The following is a 16,752-nucleotide window of genomic DNA, read 5'->3' on the forward strand; positions in this document are numbered from 1 at the left end:
GTGCCTGCAGCCTCACTGTGTTCTCGCCGCTGGATGTGATATGCGTGGTTTGACGACAGTGCGACATGCTGCGCTGCGAGTGCGATAATCGCGACGGCCTGTCGACTCAAGCGAGCGTGCCGCTGTGCATTACCAAGCAGATGATGGGCACCCTGCGTGCTCGGCACAGTCAGGAACAAAAATGGTAAGTAATACTGATGTTCCCTCTCTTTGCGAGCCCTTACCGTCGCTTATGCACCTGTAGATGACCTTCTGCACATTGCGTCGATTGAAAAGTGCAATGAAAAGCAAAAAAAAAAAGAAAGAAAAGAAAATCGGCATGTCAAGCTTGCGAAATGCCCGCCAGCGCACCATGAGCGTGGCATGTGACCCATGCCGTACATTACACGCATGTCATTCATTGTTTCCATGTTACCAGCCGTCATTTATGTACGTCATACAGTCACGTCACGCTATACCAATCTTGGTATGATATCAAGTTAGAGAACCGGACGTGAGTGCACCAGGCTCCATGCCGTAAATGACATACATGTCGTTATTTTCATGTTACTATATGTCATTTATGTTCGTCGCACAATCACGTCACGCTATATCAATTTAGGTGTATGTCAAGCTAGCGAACCGGCCGCGAGCGCACCATGAGCGTGGCGTGTGTACATGACATGCATGTCATTATTTTCATGTTGCCAGCTGTCATTTATGTTGGACGTACAGTCACACTGCACAATACCAATTTTGGTGTATATGAAGCAGGCGAAACGGCCACTAGCACCCCCGAGTCCATGTTGTCAAAATAACGCCATACATGACAAGCGTGTCATGATTTGCATGTTAGAAACTGTCGTTTATGTGCGTCATACACTCTTGTGACGCCATACCTGTTTTGGTAAATATCAAGTTAACGAAACAGTCGCAAGAGAACCAAGAGAGTGACGTGTAAATCATGTCGTTAATGAAATGCATATCATGATTTTCAGGTTAAGACCCATCATTCATGTTCTTCATGCAGTCGTGTCATGCCACACGAAGTTTGGCATACATCCCATTAACGAAACACCCACACGAGCTATGAGTCGTAGGCGGCTAGATAGATACGTAGATAGATCCGTTCAAAGTTGTGGAAGTGTTTAACAAATGCTTCGCATTTAAGTCGTTAAACTCAGATAGCAATGATGTGTGATGCACGTTTTGGAACTTCTGTGAATATCACTCATGCTTCATACGACCAGTCAATCGACCCAGGAGTGCGCCCTGATAAAGTTGTTTGCACGATATAATTTTCTTGCCTGCGATAAAGCATGAATGAGGCATGATGCTTTCAGGGAATATACATTACAGCAAAAGGCCACGGTTATCACATTGTCACATGATGGAATGTGCATAAAGGACAACTTTGTTTTCGATTTATTCTTTTCTCCAACTTCATTTGTTTGTTTTAATCCTTCGTCATCGTGTCAATTTGCGCACATTGACATGTGACAAGACCGTGCGCTCTCATTTTGCAGCATCTACCTTGGATGCAGTCAACTAGCCTGGACATCTTTCTCCCGCCATGCAACTGTGAGAACCCACCGAAGCACAGATTGTCAGGAAGTGAAAAGACTTTTCGGCAACAATGTTGCATTGCGCACTCTGCCCGTCTCCTGAAATAGCATATTAAGGTACATAAGCACTGTACCTTCATACATATGCATCAAGGAACAGTGAAATAGCATATCAAGGTACATTAACATCATTAGCTTGGATTCATTTAACTAGAACGAATAAATCATGTTAAATGACGGCCATATCATGTGACAGACATCTGCTAAGTGCAGTGTGTATTGTGAAGCACATGTGTTTTATGGTATTGAATGAATGGATAAATGTTTATTCCAGCAAAATACAGGAAATGGGCCTCAAGTGAAAAGCGACAATGGTAGCTTGAGAAGTGTACAAGGCCCAGTAGAGCAAAAAGAGAGACAGAGCAGCGGAAACGTGTGCACGTTCAAAGGCAAAACATATACGCATACAAAAAGAAACAGGAAAGACAAAGCAGAAGAAACGTGCACATTCAAAGGCAAAACACCTACGCCATCTGCAAAGTGACAAATCAAAAAGGGTGAACATTTACGCTAGTGAAAACAATGAAAATCAGAAAACAGTGAAAACAGAAAAGAAGGAACAGCCATTCAATGGCATGGAAGGAATGCAACTTCATTGGTCACGTATCAACAGTGGAATTTACATGTGCATATTCTTAGCCATTAGGAGATGTGCAAGGCTAATTTAATCGCATTGATATAAGTCAGCTGTTGAGTCTGTTGAACCAGATTGTTGAATCATCTTGTTTATTCCCTCTTGTTAATTTGCTGTTTTGCATTATGTTGCCATAGTTTTCAAGGTCAATACATAGTATCATGACTGTTGACACAATTTGACAAGGTGAAAGCGCTGTTATTGTGCCCAGGCCTTAGTTTATCCTCACTAGAAGTGCGCTGTTTATTTTTGCCATGGTTCAGTGCCAAGTTGCCCAATCTTCACTCCTAAGCAGAGTAGGTGCGGTTAATCAAGACCTTGCTAATATTTACAACCCTTTTAAAGTGTACTTATAATGATAACTTTACTGACATCAAAAACTACCCACATAATGGTAAACATGGCGAGAGTACACTTCTGGTGGTGTTTCGCATTTTTTTACATCCGTTTGTTTTTCGCCCTGTGCACACGAAGTGAAATGCTCACAAGGAAATACTTAGCAGCATCTCAATGTTGTATTTATTTCGTGTTTTGACAAAATGTCTGCGATAAGGATAGTCAAGTGCGAATCTTTGGTAAGACATTCATTTTTATGTGTACAGAAATCTTAGTGGACTTATTTTTTGTAATTTTCAGGAATACACTTCTGGCAAAGCAGCAAGTGTTGCTTGCCCACCAGTCTGTGTTCAAGACAAGTGTATTGTGGGCATGAGTGTCGGCAGGATTTTGTCTTGGGGGTGCAAGGCAGCGTAACGTGTCGGCCTAGTGAGCAGGAGAGCATTGGTGTAGCTTGCGTGGGGGTCAAGTGCTGGTGTGTCTTGATGGCGGCAGGTGCCCTTTGTGCAAACCCCTGCCGACACCCATGATTGTGGGAACACCCTGATGTGCCTCACTTTACACTATGTCGAACAGCTCGTACATCTTACCACATTTAGGCCAACACTGGTATTGATGCAAAGTGTTATGCGCAATGCTGCGTGAAACGTTTCTGATATCTTGTGCATTTGAAAATTTCGCAATGTTTAAAAAGACGCTGAGTGGACCCAGTGTTATTCAGCAAACATAAGTCTTAACAGGGGCAGTTGGGTGAGTTGGTGTATATTCATAGTTAAAGAGGGTGCAAAAAAAATAACAGCACAGAGAAATCAAGGGGACAGGATGACGCGCTACTAGCAACTGAAGTTTAATCGAAACCACAGAAAGATGTAAACACACAGTACGAAAAAATTACAAGACTAAACAATCACACATCCACAGAGGAATGAAGGGGGCAGACAGGACAATGCGCTACTAGTAACTGAAGTGTAATCAAAACCACAGAAAGATATAAACACACATGACTAAAAAAGCCAAGCACATGTTCAACTTCAGTTGTTAGTAGTGTGTCGTTCCGTCCCCTTTGTTGCTCTGTGTTCTGACTTCGTTTTCACGTTTTCCTTACCTATGAACTGAACTCCTGACTGTTTGACAGTCTCTATATATGTGAGGTCAATATTTATTCATCCTCATGGCATTTCAAGTCCTAGGATCCAATGTGCAAAGCGAGCAGTCACTATTTACAGGAATTTTTTTATTTAGTGCCTGTGATTGCCTAATTGCAAGTTGACGTCGCAGCCATGGTGCTTGGATTATTTTCAATGTGGTAATTATGCGTAAGCCATCAAGTGAGGAATTAAGGATGAACTTTTGAGTTACAGGTGTTACAGATGGCACTAGCTGGCATAAAAACATTGAAGCATGGCTGTACTTGTTATGCATATTAGAAGTATTGGTACATTGCAGTCATGTGATTATGCCGACAAGTTCCCAAGCACACTTCCAGAAATTTACGATGGCTTCCAGGTATCTGTGAGTAAATATGTACAGCAACATATAAAGGCAACCTTGTAATTTTGTGGGCATTGCTGAATGCTTTTATGCACCTTCGTATGTGGACCTACAGTCAACACCACAGGTCTATTTCGGGCTTTTTTGTAGGAAACTCAACTCCAAAATCATGTGCGACATGTTTTGATGTCATAGGGCAAACTAATGCAAAAAAAAAACTGTACAACTGCCTGTCTACACGGTTTCATATTTCCCAAAAGTGATGCTAGCCTTATTGTACTAATTTAATTAGTTGCCTTCGTGTGTAGGCTGACACCAAGTTCCTTGGGTAGCTTATTTTTTTGGATTGTACTTACATACTGGCACGGTGAAGTGCACACGTTAGTGCGCATCATGATGAGATTTTACACCCTACTTTCGTATTGCTTTACTGCTGTGAATTATGTATAGTGCTTAGGCTGTACTGTATATGTTGTTCCACGTATTCAGTTTTGGGAGTAGGTTCTGTGCATGACGATGGAAATATATACCTATATCCTTACATTGACACGAGAACTGCTGCTGTTTTGATTCCAATAAAATGTTGCAACAACTGGTTCTTGTATCAATTGAAGTATGACTACTTGCCTTGCATGCAAATTGAAGAAATGAATTTGTGCTTGCAAAACAAATTGCTGAAACACTGCCTGCTCAATGTAACTGCTTGTGTTTTATTACCAAACACATTGAACAGATGATTCACAGATTAGGACACATTGTAGAAGATAGGCAACAGAAAGTTAGACAGAAAGTCATCACTGTGTTCTAACGTAGATTGGGTGATCTTTTATCAATAGTAGCATAATTGAAGGTTGCTGTTGTATATATAAAGTTTAACGCAGTGTGCAGGTGGACGAGGGAGTGCACATATGATAGTTTTTCCAGTTTTCTGCATATTTGCTACAGTCCTCGTGTTTCTGTGTTACGATTGTGAAATTCTGAATTGCAAACAAGCCAACCTCTCTGCTGCTGCGGTGAAGTAATTCAACAGAACCATATTTTCTCAAGAACAGCTGTTCCATTGAGGAAGAGGGTAATGCTTTCTTTTAATGAGTACTGCATCATCTGTCTGAGGGGAGGGCCAAGTACACATGGACGTTCACAAGCAGGGGCGTAGCCAAGCGGGGCGGGGGGGTTGGGAGGGGTCAACCCCCCCCCCCCCCGAAATTTTTGTTTTGCTTGCTTATATAGGCACACACACATACAAACGCCCGCATGAACATACATAAAGTATGGTTGAACCCCCCCCCCCCCCCCCCGAAAAAAATTTCTGGCTACGCCCCTGTTCACAAGAGAGAAGTGCAAGTACATTTTTTTTGTGTTATGGGAGACCTGTCACTGGTAAACTGGGGAGGTTGTCCTTGACCTTGGGGCACGCGTTAGGCATTCGCTTTAACGCGGTGGCGTGATGCTTACCAATAAAAGCTAATTAGTAAGAAATGTAGGTAGTATCCGAGTATGAAAGCAAATAAATACTGAATATGCGTTATAGAGAAGCACTGAATGCCGTGCTAAAGCGTGCATTGCGAATAAGCGCTAATTGCGGAAATGATAAGCGTTCAGCTGCTCAGAAGGCGCTGCTGCCCCTATAGCTGCGTGCAGCTCGCGGCTGTACGCGCGCATTCAACCTGCATTCAACGCACTTTGTGTAGGCGCGTTACAATGTCCTTGTAACTCCCGAATTTTCTGCGTGTGTAATTTTCATATGCGAACGCAGGCGGTCCACACTAAAGGGTGCATTGCGAATAAGCGCTAATTGCGGAAACAGATTTTTGTTCAGCTGCTCAGAGAGCTCAGAGCGCGCTGCTGCCCCTGCGTGCAGCTCGCGGCAGTACGCGCGCATTAAATGCACTTAATGTAGGCGCGTTACAATGTTCTTCTAAGTCGGGCATCTGCGTGTGTAACTTTCATATGAGAACGCAGGCGGTCTTCGAACCGCTCATAACAGCTGCCGCATCTGGACGCGCGCAGTTCGCGGCTGCAGAAATAACGAAAATTGCTCCACAGCATACGCTCATGGAATGCACATACGTTCGCTCATCTGAAGATACCTTTGTCACGCTGGTATTCACGAATTTAGCGCGAGGGAAGAGGGCACACGTTTATAATTTTTCTAGCGGCACGACACGGTGAACCGGAGAATTCGGAGCCGAGGGTGTTTACGTCGATCGGCTCGGCTTGCATGACGCCCCACAAATTATGTATTGACCTTCCGCAAGAGCAAACACACGCCGATGGTACAAGAACAGAAGTTCGAAGTTGTGCCGACGGGTTACCAGCCGCTTTGTACATACATTGGTACATATATAAGCCCACGAAAAAAGCAAGCTTTCTAGTGGTGGCGCTGTGGTGTAATGGTTATAGTGCTTGCTTTGAGTGCGTGTGGTCGCGAGTTCGATTCCTGTGTCGTGCGTACTTGTATGCAAATGTCATGTTTGTGCATGAATACTTTGGTGTCCGTTTTCTATTATGTCCTAGTGATGAATAGTAGCGGAAATTAGCCGGTAAACGTAATATAGTGCCTGAAATATACTTTTTTTTTTTCATTTCGCGACCGCTCTAGGGCCTCGTATAAAAGGAGGTTTTAAAAGCTCTAAAAAGAAGGAGAAAAACTCTCAATGCGCATTGTTCAAGCCCCCAAAATGGCTTACATAAAAACACCAACTTTACCTCCAAAAGGAGGCTTTAAAAGCTCTCAAAAGAACCAGAAAAACTTCCAATGCGCTCCGTTCAAGCCCTCAAAATGAGTTCAATAAAAACACAAATTTACCTCCTTAGTTCCGTCTAATCACTGCCTTAAAGGATGTAAATAAAACCTCCTTTTGAACCTCTTTTCGAAGGGGGTTTTGCGTAGTACCTTTCGGATGCACGTTATGCGTCGAGCCCGAAACTCCCTAAAAGGCTCAAACCCGTTTGCAGTGTCTGATTTCGCGCATGCTCCTTTGAAGCACTTCATCCTCGATTTGCGTGGATCAGAAGTGCAGAGCGCTTCCTTTTGTTCATTTTTATTTGTTAAGTTATTAATATATAGATTTGTTTACTTATTGATCTATTAATTAATTAGTTACCTAACTATTATTTAAGTAATTAATGCATATACTTTTTCTTCGTGAACTTCATTTTTAATGGACCAGTGGTGAGTAGTGAGTTGTAGCAAAACAGACATTTAGGCTAATTGGTAACAATTGCCCTTAAGTGCCAAAAATAGGGCGCTGTACAAACAGGGACAAAAGAAAAGAAAGGACAAGAAGGTGCGCCTGTGTCGTTTCTTTCTTCTTTTGTCCCTGTTTTGTACTGCGCCCCAGTTCTTGCACTTAATTTGCCCAATTTCCGTGGCAAATATATCTGCTACAGGGGAGGGGGTCACTGTACGGAGAGTTACGAATGGCTTAGTTATATACACCTTCGCTGAAATATGCGAAGCAATCAGCCTATAGGCAGAGGTGTATCTTGACAAAAGGGCTAACAAAGAAACAAACAACTATAAATAAGGGAAGGTAAATGAAGTGCTTGGATTCTTGTGGAAGGTATCCACTACAGGGCAAGTAAGAAATGTTTTTTTCCGCGAATGACTAGTCAAAGTTTCTTGCGTGACCTGGCACATGTCTGTCAGCGAAGCACATGCATGTATACTGTGCAGTTCCGCAAAAATCTGCAATGACGTCAGCTCATCGGAGCTTGAGCTTAGAAAGCTCTTCACTATAGAGGAAAAGTGAAAGTTGGATCTACACATTGGGTACACTGGACTCGGTTGCCAAGCCTAATTAATGAGCTGGGGGTTTCAACCCTCCCCCTCCACCCACCCCCGAAAATTGTTTAATTTTGCATGTGTATATATACGCGCACACATACAAACGCACGCACGAACATACATAAAGTACGGCTGAATTCCCCTTCCTGCCCCCGAAAAAAATTTATGGCTACGCCCCTGATAATTATGGAAGGCAATCGATGAATACTTGAATTTCAAGCAGTTTTGTGCAGTCAGCCCCTGATCGATTGATACCACGGATAATTATTGTGCAGTCGCTTGTTCTTCCGAAAAAAAAAAGAATACAAAGAGAGGGCACCACGCATGTTTAGCGCGGTCAGCCTGGGGCGTCACTATAGAGAGTGGTGAGATCATTCACCATATGCATAATTCTAATTCGACAGTCGCCTGGTTGATCTCTCCACATTTTCTCTCCTCTTTAATGTCTCTCTCTCTCTCATATGACGCACTTTCCATACAGCACACATATCAAGAACCACGCGCCTGGCTTTTCAGTTGCCTCATTTGTCCCCGCTTCCACGTCATCGTTTCTAATGCGACTGCTGAGGTGAGCAGATAACTCACTAGCGTCGAAAGAGGTGTGCCGAGTGGTATGCGCTAGAATTCAAAGCGAGCGCGTGAATTACGCTGTCACGAATCGGACGCTTCGGATATTGAATTTGCATTCTGTTGTCACAATTCCACGGCTTAGTTTCCGAGGCGTGAGACTGGAGAGGAACAGGTCACAGGTCGAAATCTAGGTGTACAGCGACAGCAAGAGACTTCGCAGGGAAAAAAGTTCGCCTCACATACGTGGAGGTTGCCTTTGGCGTTGCCATAGAGTGAGACACCCCCCACCCCCTTCGAAACTTTAATTCACATATTGTATGTGTACGTACATGTACACATACATGCAAACATACGCACGAACATACATAAACGGGCAGGCATTGGACCCTACTAACCTACGTTATAATCTGCAGTATTTGCCAACATTTATGCGATGTTTCTTTTTTCGAACTGCCTGTCTAAGGTCTCGCGGTAAAAGCTAGCCGGTATGAAAATACTTCGTTCCAATTGTGATCACGGTGATGTGTAATCGTCGCTCATTGACCGCGATCACCAGCGGCATAACGATGCGACTAAGCCACCTGAAAGTTATCTGGCGTAATACTTTATTAGTGTCCTCTACACCGTGTTTCAGCAACATGCGAACGTTTGAGTCGTTGTCCAGTATAAAGTGTAAATGACACTCCGGTGTAACAGCGCGCAACAAAACAACCAGACTGAAAGGGGAAGAAACGACACACGCAACAAGCGCTGACTCGCAACTCAACGGTATATCGCACCTTACACATAAATATAAGCAACGCGCAGGTACACGTGACATGGATTGCCGCCGCTGTCTTGCCTTCCTAAGATTAAATTATGGAAACACCTGCCGCAGAAAAGCAAATTCGTTGTCAAACAGATCAACTGAGGCTTGGCGGATACAGTTTTCTTTTTCTTAATAATATGATACGCTTCAACCAGCTCTCTGTCAATCTGATGCGAATGCTTATAAAACTATCTTAGTGCTTGTGAAAACTGGGGAACAATGACATGATCGGAAATGCATGGCAAGATTAGCGTTAGCCACATTCTTCAAAGAAGCATTGTGTCGTTTTAGACTAGTGTGAATACAACGCCCCGTCTGTCCAATATATACATCTTACCACATGACAACGAAATTTCGTAAACGACACCACATTCACACAGCACATACTTTTGAGATTTGTGCTCGTGCTTGATTTCGCATGTGTTCTTGTGTCGACAGTCCTGGTTTAAATATAGGGCACATCCTACTAAGCTTATTTTTGGCAGAATAACACAACGTCGACATCAAACCTGTTCCCAACGTTCTTGAGCGCGTGGGCAAACTTGTGCTTGTATGGACCACATACAGTGTCGCATACTTTGTCGGTTTCTGTAGATCTGCTGTTTCACGGGCTCCTTTCTTCAACTGCCGCAACAACTTTTCGCACACCGATGAAACCACGGAAACAGGGAATCCTGCTTCCTCCAATCTTCTTACTTGAATTGAAAAGATTTCTTTAGCACGGTGGGCACAAGACTTCTTCAGTGCTGATCTTAGCCTCGATGGAGCAATGCCTCGCTTCACTAACTTGGAATGTCCGGACTTAAAATTCAAGAGCGGTTTTCTACACCTTGGGTTATAAGACCAGGACATGTAAAACCTCTGGAACTCCTTTAAATCCATAAACTGAATCTGGTTGTCTGAGGGCAGTTCTTCAGTGAAGCATAGTCCCCCGTTTTCTTGAAATGTGCTCAATACTTGAGTAATGTAATCAGGTCCCTCCGATTTCGGTAGAAAAATTAAATAATCATCTACGGATCGGAACACGCCCTTCACCCCATTGCCCGGTCTATCTTGAAGTGCCGTATCTAATTACCGAGGAAAATGCCACGTGATATAGTGGCCACTCTTGACCCTATCATATGCCGGTATTTTGAAGGAGAACCTTCGCTTTCCAGCTAATAAAGGTTGAATTCGAATAGAATATGAGAAATTAGGTGAAAGACTCAACCAAAATCCCATCGCCTTCAATGAATTTAAGCTCGTAGTTCTCGTCAGTGATGCACTCTTTGACACCTTTTAGGAGGTCTGGATGCGGCAACCAGTAAAACAAATCAACGAGATCAGCACTAAAGCGAATCACCAATCAAATGTTCCTGAACAGAGCTCTTCTGTTATTGACTCTGAGTTTTTTACCAGCCTCAAAAGTATGTGCATTGTGAATGTGGTGTCGTTTACAGAATTCCTTTGTCATGTGGTAAGATGTATATTGAACATACGAGACGTTGTATTAACACTAAACTAAAAGAACACAATGCTTCTTTGAAGAATGTGGCTAACGCTAATCTTGCTGCGCATTGTCGATCATGTGGTTGTCCCCAGTTTTCACAAGCACTAAGATAGTTTATAAGCATTGGCATCAGATTAACATAGAGGTGGTAGAAGCGTATCATATTATTAGAGAAAAAGAAAACTGTGTCATCCATACTTCAGTTTATATCTGTTTGACAACTAATTAGCTTGTTTTGCGGCAGGTGTTTCTATAGTTTGATTTTACGTAGACAAGAGAGCGGCGGCAATCCATGTCACGTGTACCTGCGTTTTGCTTATATTTATGCGCAAGGTGCAATAAACCGTTCAGTGGCGAGTCAGCGCCTTTTGTGTGTGTTTCTTCCCCTTTTAGTGCGATTGTTTTGTTGTGCGCTGTTACACTGAAGTACGAACCGATACCAACTCGCCCAAGTTGCACTCTTACTGCAAATGATATTTATTGCAAGAAAGTATTCGGGCACACGTGGTGTTCAGCGTTCAAGAGAATTAATGGAGACTATAGGCTGGTATGCGCAATGACACAACTATTCAGAAAGTTCACGTTTTGGTTGCCACCTGTTGGCAGTCCAGTGCCTACAACGTGTAAGTACAGTGTAAGACTGAGTTACGCTGACACGAGGAAGGTCTAATAGATGCGGCTTGTCGGCGGCGACGCTCGAAAAGCGCGCTTCGCCGCTGGCGCGCGCCAGTAACCCGGCGCAGGCGGCGCAGGCGCGCGACGACGGCGACGTCGCGAGCGCCGCTCGGCGCCGTCGCTCGGCGTCTCGTCGCGGCGGCGCGCTGCTGCCTATAACCGCCGCGGCACAGTGCTGCTCTCGCCACAGGTCTTGCGCCGCGCATCGCGTTGCTTCGGGTGGGCCGCTCGGGCTGTCGAGAGAGAGAGAGAGAGAGAGAGAGACAGGAGGCGGGCTTTACCTCCCTACCGAAACCACTCGCACGTAACACTCTCGACACACCTGCTGTCACCACACCATCCACCGAAGCCTCTCTGTGGCACACCGTCTCGAGCCCGCCGTTCCTCGGTGAATCCAGCCGCGAGTGGTGAGACTGCCCGGCGCTGTCGCATTCTTCCTCCCTTCACCGGCTGCTGCTGCTGCGAAGAAAGTGGTGCAGCCGGCTTTGGATTCGGCGTCACCGGAGGCGCTTGCGAAGAAGACCCCGGGGAGAAGTCGCCGTGTCGAAGAGCAGACGACGTCAAGCAGTGCTGCTGCTTCGTCTGCAGCGGACAACCGGTGGCGCGGTTGCGTAAAAACGGCTTCGCGCCACGGTCCCTTTTGCCGAGGAGGTCCCGTGGTGACGAGACCACGCCTTTCGACGGCCCTGCCTTGCCAAGGTGGGTTGCCGCTTCTTTTGCCTCCTGTTTGTCGCCGTCGCATGTTGCCGCCTTTAGCTTCTCGGTGGTCGTTCGCTGTTGTGACGCCGCGGCACGTTGAGACAACGAAACGTACTCGGCAACACCGACGAAGAAAGGATGAGACGGAGCGCGTTTGCCCTGTTTTAATCTCACAAGAATGTTGTAGCAAAACTTCCAACACTCCATTTTATCGACGGAACGAAACGAACTCATAAACATTGGAAATGGTGATACTCGCGACGAGGGGCTGGTCACTATCGCGCTCTGCTCTACGAGATCGTAATGACGAAAGTCTAAAATCGCACCCGTCCCTTACGTAGTGGGACGCTTTCGAACATTGTATACTCTCCCGTAGAAAAGTGCTGCATGCATATCTCGACATATGGCTCCTGAAGTGAGCGCAGTACTCTAACTCGATGCTGTAAGACACGTACGCGCTGTTTATTTGCTGTGTACCGCTAAACATTTGCGCGTTTTGTAAAGCGTCGTACCATAGCCACACGATCCAGTGGCGATATCCAGTATGTGCGTCGTCACTCAGTCGGCTGTACGGGCGACAGAACCCTCGTGTTTATCGCTGATCAAAAGAGCGGGATGCGCTAGATGGACCGGAGATAAGGATCTCCAATTATAGCTCCAGCGAAACCGACGAGGTGAGGACGGGAACTTGAGATAAGCTGCGTGAGCGGTGAGTGGCTTTTCTATTCACCGAGTTCCGGCGCGAAGCGTTGAAAGATGGATGGAACGAGCGGGCACACCGCGTTTCGCGAGAAGCCATTAAATAGCCGCCTTTCGCTTTCCGCGCAGGTACCCACAGCTTCTGGAGATTGCAAATAGTACGTCTTTCATCGTCCTTTACAAGTTCTGCTTTGGGATCGTGTTAAGTGATGCTATGATCCCTTCGTTTCTTCACATATTCACTGATAGTCGTGGCGCGGTCTAAGATATGCTTCGAAGCAAAGTGTTTCTCATTCCCTCTTTCTGTTCTTTTTACCTTTCTAAAGGTCATTTCAAGCTTAACTTCCAATAAATCGCATTACGTTGTCGCTATCATCAATGCAAGCTGTTGCTGTTCCACCCAGTACAGTAAGGTGTGCAAAGATCCATTGCAGCTAACAGCGCGAAACACGTAGACGAGGAAGCAAGAAGTGGACGCTGCACAGCGCTGTATCCACATTCTAACATGTTAGCTTCCTTATCAAGGCAATAGATGGCTGACTGACACTTCTTGCTTCCTCGTCTACGTGTTTCGCGCCGTTAGCTGCAATGAATCTACACCAACTCGTCCAGTTTTCCATCCTACTTTGTGCGAAGATCGATTCACTGCGAGATAAGGCGGTTTTTCAGCTGCATCTCGATGCATTGTATCGTACAAGACAGCACATAAGTCTCAGTGAGTCCTATACGGATATTTTATTGCATTTTCTTGCTTCGATTACAACTCGCTGCTTTCTATAGTGTTTTCGAGAAGAATGCTGTTTTCACGAACGCACCAGTGAAATAAATTAAATTTGTTTTAGACAAGCGTTGGTTTGTACATTATACAGTGGCGTAAGTTTTTCGCCTGCGATGTTTCAGCATAAGTATGTACACCAAGTTGTCTTCTTAATAATTTAGGTGATCATTACCGCTCACGTACACAGCCCTCAAAGTTAATAGTGGTATATGCGTCTAAGTGTGTAGGCATAGTCATGCCTGAAGCGCCTTCTGATAGTAGAGGCGCACAATTACTTTTCTCATGTGGGGGCTGCTCTCTAAAGGACTCGAGAAGAATCCACGGGAAGGTGTAATGAGTGCTGATGATACATTGATAAATAATGCCGTCATAATTTCTGCTGGATTTCTGAGCATGTCGCATTATCTTACAAAACTTGTATTTGCAAAAATATTGAAGATGCTTATTCTGAAGGCATTAGATAAATACAACAACCAAACAGTCAGCTTACTATTTAGCTACCACTGGTGGAAACGTGTCGAAAGCAAAAGGGCCAAATATCGGATTAGGAGGAGCAGGATGGTCGATCACGTACATGATATGCTACTTTGCCACGAAGCATACGTGTCTACAAGCGCATTTCAAGGAAGAAATGCTTTGGACTTGTCTTTCCGGTAAAAAAGTCGTCGCTGCGCACAGAAATTTGTAATTACTGACCCGATGCGTGAAACTTAAATAAATGCGCAGAAAGAAAAAAAAAGAAGCTAGGAATAAGAAATGGAGGGCATCTGGTTTGCTACACTACACAAGGGAAGGGGATGAAGAATCAGGAAGGGAGAAAACAAAAACCAGTGTCGCTTCATCCCAAAGTGCAAAGCAGCAGTGGTGAAGAGCGCCCACCTGCAATACACGAGGTGCTGCGTTCGACACCCGGCGCTACCGGGCACTTACTGGTTTTTCTAAAGGGGCGAGAACCGGACGTGTGAAGCACAACCGTCATCTTCAAAAACTGACGACAGCGCCGTGCCGCTGCCTGGCTGGTCTAAGAAAGGTCCACCGCTGGGAATGGATGTGTTGACTTCGCATTTACAGCCGTAATTTGGCTAAAAAACATAGGGGCGAAGACTTTCCGATTCGCCATCTACTTAATACACGTCAAACACCGCGCTATTCGTTGACAAAGGAACCGCGCTTTTCTTTCACTCTGAATTAGCATTTCATTTCAAGTGCAAATTAGAGGTAGCCATAAATAAAATACTGAAGGGCACTTCATGGGAATTACGATTGATCTCTTTGTTCTAGCTGTAAAACTCCACGGCCTCCTTTTACGCATACGTTGGTGCTCGGGACATTGAGCCTTTTAGCGAACAATACGCCTTACGTACTGTTCTTTAATGATTGAGAGCTATTTGAAATATCGCTTAGGACGGTGTGAATAGCGCAGGAATTAACGTGAGTGCTGGTAATTATGGCCAACGGAACTTTCTATAGAGCCAATCACAAGCGAAGCTCCGAGTGCAGTCGAAGCTGATGAGAAGTCTCATTGTGCTTGCGATTTCCAGACGTTTAATGAACCGATTCTATCGATATGGCGCGATAAAAGAGTGTGTAGCTTTTTGCCCGGGATTATACATGTTCAGATTTCTACAGTAAGAATAGACTCAATGTCTATTTCCTTAACAGACGTCTATTTCCTTAACGTAATTCCTTGCACATACGTGTTCAATTGTATAACTAAGTTAAACGATTAAGGCGACAGCCAGTAACTATGAAAGTCTTTTAGAATGGCTTACGATGTTTTCTGAAGCGATAACAAAAGCCAGCTAACACTAATACCGTTTCCTTAATACGCGGCTTCCACATACGTGAAGAAAAAAACATTTTTTTTTTCGTTGAGTTTAAACGCATGCGGCACTTGACGGTGCGTTGGTAACACGACGGGCTCAAAAGTTTGCCATACACCCCCCGACACGGCTCTGTGTGCTCGAACAACTGCAGAGGACCAAGGATCGGGTTATAACCACGGGTGCTTTGCAAATTCAGGTCACGTGCGTGTTAGCAGGGGCGCTGTACAACGTTCGGGCTTCTGAGAGATCGTGGCTCGTGCAGGTCCTCCCCTTCAATTACGCAAGTTGGCTTCTCCGCAACACGCGGCCCTTTCTTCGCTCTCTATTGCGGATTTGCATCCGCACGAGCGGCACTTTTCAAAATTGCCTTGATCTTGCAGCACAGAGCGCGATGCCGGTTTTATAACTGAATAATCTCTTCGCATGGCCGATACCGTTGGCCAGACTCGACGGCATACAACCCACCGCAGCCTTTCGTAAACGTGCACGAGTAGACTCGGCACCCGCTCCACCCTTCCACCAACACAGCCGTTAACGCTAATGAGGGCGTAGATAGAATAACAGGGAGGTGAGTGTACTAGGCGTCTGGTTCGTTCGCGTGTCGATATTGTTGGAATACTGCTTGCCTTGCACCCTGCCGTGGTCACCCACATGTACAAAGCGAGCCTCTGGCATTTTATTTCTGTCTCGAGTCGATTGATTATAGCATGCGCGTTGTGCGTTGTTAAGCAAGCATGGCGTCATCTCCGCTGCACTGTTGCTCTAAGTTACTCGACCCCTAACTGCGCAACTTAATCAGATTTCGAAGCTCGCTCAAACAGCAACCGCAGACGAAACGGCTCTTATCTACGTTGAGTAACCAAGAGACCAGTTGTGCGACCACTGACCCCAATGCCTCAATTCAATCCTAATAGAGAGAGAGAGAGAGAGAAGGAGAGAGAAAGTACAACAGTCAACGTCACGTGAAGATTTTTGTAACATTTGGGGCGGCGGCGCGGACAGACGTTAGATGGCATACTAGCTGTCACCTTCGGCGCGGTTGTTTTAAGCTGCGTCAACGTTCCGTACACACAATTGTGAACATGCACATACGAACATTTAGCTCGTTGCCTGTGCTGGTGAACATGTGGCATGTCGTTAGGCTGAACACTTAAAAGCCTAATAAAAAAAACGACCTTATTAATTTCTATCTTTCACTCGAACAACAAAAACGAGCACCGAAATGGGGCCCAAACCGTTACCTTCAAATCCCACACGACTCGCTTCTGGTGAGCTCGAGTGTCCACCTTGGTAATTATCTTAACTATACTTGCACAACGCTAGCCCAATTTGCCTCAGCAAACCTCTGATGGG

General features: G+C 45.1%; 1 protein-coding gene across 2 annotated transcripts in view; it reads left to right on the forward strand.

Annotated features, from left to right (window-relative positions):
* The first annotated feature begins 11,525 nt into the window (after positions 1-11,525).
* LOC119393244 (diacylglycerol kinase beta) overlaps positions 11,526-16,752 on the forward strand; it is a 405,235-nt gene continuing 400,008 nt past the window's right edge. Inside the window, exon 1 of one of the 2 annotated variants that reach the window (XM_037660161.2) lies at positions 11,526-12,096. The gene's annotated coding sequence lies outside the window, so the exon portion shown is untranslated. The remainder of the gene's footprint in view (positions 12,097-16,752) is intronic. The other variant, XM_037660163.2, reaches the window with a different exon arrangement.

This window comes from Rhipicephalus sanguineus, chromosome 5 (genome assembly GCF_013339695.2).
Source record: "Rhipicephalus sanguineus isolate Rsan-2018 chromosome 5, BIME_Rsan_1.4, whole genome shotgun sequence".
In the NCBI taxonomy this organism is placed as follows: Eukaryota; Metazoa; Arthropoda; class Arachnida; order Ixodida; family Ixodidae; genus Rhipicephalus; species Rhipicephalus sanguineus.